Raw genomic sequence first — 3,722 nt, forward strand, 5'->3', positions numbered from 1 at the left:
TATCAATCTCATCTCACTAGTTTATTCAATTGATGTGACTAGATAATCATAGCTATATTATGTTATAATTGTATGTAGATAAAATCGTTGTTGTAGGGTCTAAGATGTAGGATATTAATGTGTTCAATTTTTTTTAAATAATTCATTTGATGTGACGGATTTGAGTGCTAGAAAGAAAACCAATAGCATGAGAATAACAAGTGATACGAAAAATCATAAATTAACATTGTATCAAACTGAGTGCATAGAAAATGTGTTGGAATTATTTAAGACGAAAGATGTAAAATTAGTTAGTACACATGTGTGAACTCATTTAAAAATGACTAATGAGATGTATCCGAAGAAACAAGATGAGATAGAATATGTGTCCAAGGTTCCATATTCATCAGCAGTTGGTAGCTTGAAGCATGTGATATTATGCATAATACCAAACATCACACATGTAGTGGAAGTTATGAGTAGGCATATGAAGATCCAAGGTAATGTGAATTGGAAAGAATTAAGTGTGTTATCAGGTATCTAAGAGGTACTAATAAATAGAAATAAAGATTTAGAGGTTCAAACAAGGTTCGATAAGGATATTTTGACTAAAATATGGTAGGTGATATAAATAGCAGGAGGAGCACCAAAAGGCATGTTTTTATCGTAGGTAAAACAATAGTAAGATGGATCTTTAAAATACAAAAGTTTGTATTACACTTTCAACAATAGAAGTAGGGTATTTTGTTACTACAAAGGCTAGTAAAGAGATGTTTTGGATAGAGATGTTAATTGAGGAATTAGAAAGGAAGTAGGTTAATATCATGTTGTATAATGATAATAAGAGTTTCATTCATATTGAAAAGAACCGATCCTTCAATATACCAATAGGCATAGAAAACTCAAGTACCATTTTGTATGATCAATTTTGGAACATGGATAGTTGAAGGTGGAAAAGGTACATACTAGCCAAAATCCTGCAAACATGCTTGTGAAGGGAATAACCAAGGAGAACTTAGTTTCTGTTGAGTTTCATTTGGTCTTCAAGCATGCTGATCAGTATGAGAAACTAGTTAGGTCCAAATTCAAAGTATAGTTTAGCAACTGTAATAGTAGTGGAGTTGTTATGATTAGTCTCTAAGTTGGAGAATGTTTGTTGTGGAACCTGGTTATCTTCTTGATTCAAAGGTATTGTTTTTAGCCACATTTGGACCCCAGTTCCTAATAGGTTTTTTTAGGTGATTTCCCCATAATAGTATCACCATGGAGTCTAAGGGGGATTATACAAATTATTTGGAAACCCCCAATAGGGGTTTGGGTTTAGCACCCATAAATAGGGAAAATTTTAAGAACCATCCTAAATTTATATGTATAATTAATGGGCTAATCCCCATGATACATAGGAAAAATGGGAGGCGATTTTATCAATAATATAATATGTATATATAATTTTTTTGGCGACTCTCTCACCAGATTATATTATCTTGTACAGTGATGGAGAATCGTTCACTAAATTATAAAATATTGTAAGATCTTGGCAAATCTTTTACTAAATAATAAAACATTGTGAAGTCTTGGAGAATGTTTTCTTAAAGTATGAAACCATATATGATAATAAGAAAACATATTCATTAAACTGTAATACACTAACATACATGTTTGGAAAAATAAACATAATTTTCTCTTCCTAGAAACAATGTTCCAAGTTTTAGTGGTCGTGTTTGTCAAGGTTCTTACAATACACTCTTTCATATCCTTCTGTTAGTTTTGATAATATTCACAACAAAGTTCTTGTAGGTGTTGATATTGACAATGAGTTCTGTCAAGCTAGGAGAGATTAATCTTTTCTCTACAACTTTTGTCAAGCTACCACTTTTTTCAAGTTATCAAATTTCTTTCTTATTCCATAGACTCCAACGGCGAGATAAAAAAAAAAACACATCAAGTTTGTTTACCCCAACATGCCAACAAGTAGCAAGCCCCAACTATATTATATAAGAAAGTATTAGGTATCCCAAGGGCTTGAAGGGGATCTAATTGAAAGAAGTGACCATTGTGAGAAGCCTTCCAATCAATATACAAATATATAAATGTAGATTTGTTATTATTTTAATTGGAAATCTTCAATTAAATAATAAAATTTAATTACGTCCCTCCCAATCTAAATTGCTTATTAGCATAATTCACTACCCTCATAGGTCTCACATTTTTTAATAGCGTTGTAACATGTAGATTAATTTCCTTTTTGGTGAACAATCTCCACCTTTTAGGAAAATATGGTGCAGTGGCTCCAACCCCTACAGATCATTAGGACAAACTAAGAATAGCAAAGAAGATGAAAGGTTGTACAAACCAACTTATTTTTCAAACAACTAATCCAACATCAGTACCTAAACTTTTTCATTAAGATATCATATTGAGAGTGTTTGAAAAATGGTGAGAAATCTTGACAAACTAAGAATAGCAAAGAAGATGAAAGGTTGTACAAACCAACTTATTTTTCAAACAACTAATCCAACATCAGTACCTAAACTTTTTCATTAAGATATCATATTGAGAGTGTTTGAAAAATGGTGAGAAATCTTCCGTGATGGCGATGTGGAAAGAGTGATAAGGTTTCATTATTTTGAATTTTTTTTGTTAAATCAGAAAAAAGTTAAAAACCAATATTAATGGAGATATTGGTATTTTTTACTAAATTTTGTGTAGTGACTAAATGTAGCTTTAACCATTCACCTTAATATATTTTTACAATATAATTTCCTAAGTCTATTCAATATCTTGATTATCATAAAAACCAACCTATATCCATCTCAACTCCACATCTACCACGCTTAGGGGGATGAAATCTATTTATCCCTCTTAGCACTTGGTAGACCCATTTAAGATGGATCTAAGATGATATAATGTCCGCTTTAAATAGTCTATTCTCACATGAATACCATGGTATTACCATGGGTTATCATAAACCTAGAGCTTAAAAATTACTATTAGTAATTTATAAAAATTAATAAAATTAATAATTGATTTTTATTTTATTTTTTATTTTAACCAAGTTAAAATGTTTAACATACATTAAATAACAACATCCATTTTTACTCTTGATCCACCAAGCCCCAAGAGGGATCAAATATTTTTTCACTCTATGCTAGTTTGCATATCTGATACCTCTCGGGGCTTAGTAGATCCAGAGTAAAGATGGATCTATGTTGGTTTAATTAACCCATGTAAATATGCTACATTCCATGTGAATACCATGGGTCAATACCATGTGCCATTTTTATTTTTATTAATACTAATATTAGGGTTAATAATGTTTTTTGCATGGTATTAATAATAATCTAGCCCATGGTATTTGGCCCATAGTATTTTGCCCATAGGTTTCACCTAAATATAGAGCATTTTTTGAGTGTTCGTAAATATAAGGTGACTTATGGAGTAAATATAAAAAAGATGTTTTATTTGTTTACCATACCTCTTGTTTATTTATATTTTTATTAATTTACCATACCTCTTTTACAAATATGGTATTTGGCCCATAGGATTCACTTAAATAAAACCTCTTTTTCGAGTCTTCATAAATAGAAAGAGGGTTATGGACTAAATATAAAAAGAGGTTTTATTTATTTACCATACGTCTACTTTATTTATATTTTTATTTATTTACCATACCTCCAATTTATCTATATTTTTATTTGCTTACACCCTTGCATGTATATAAGGTGACTTATGGAGTAAATATA

Source organism: Pinus tabuliformis, chromosome 3_2, assembly GCF_031772625.1.
Source record: "Pinus tabuliformis cultivar Carrire ecotype Pingquan chromosome 3_2, CPIR1, whole genome shotgun sequence".
Taxonomy (NCBI): domain Eukaryota; kingdom Viridiplantae; phylum Streptophyta; class Pinopsida; order Pinales; family Pinaceae; genus Pinus; species Pinus tabuliformis.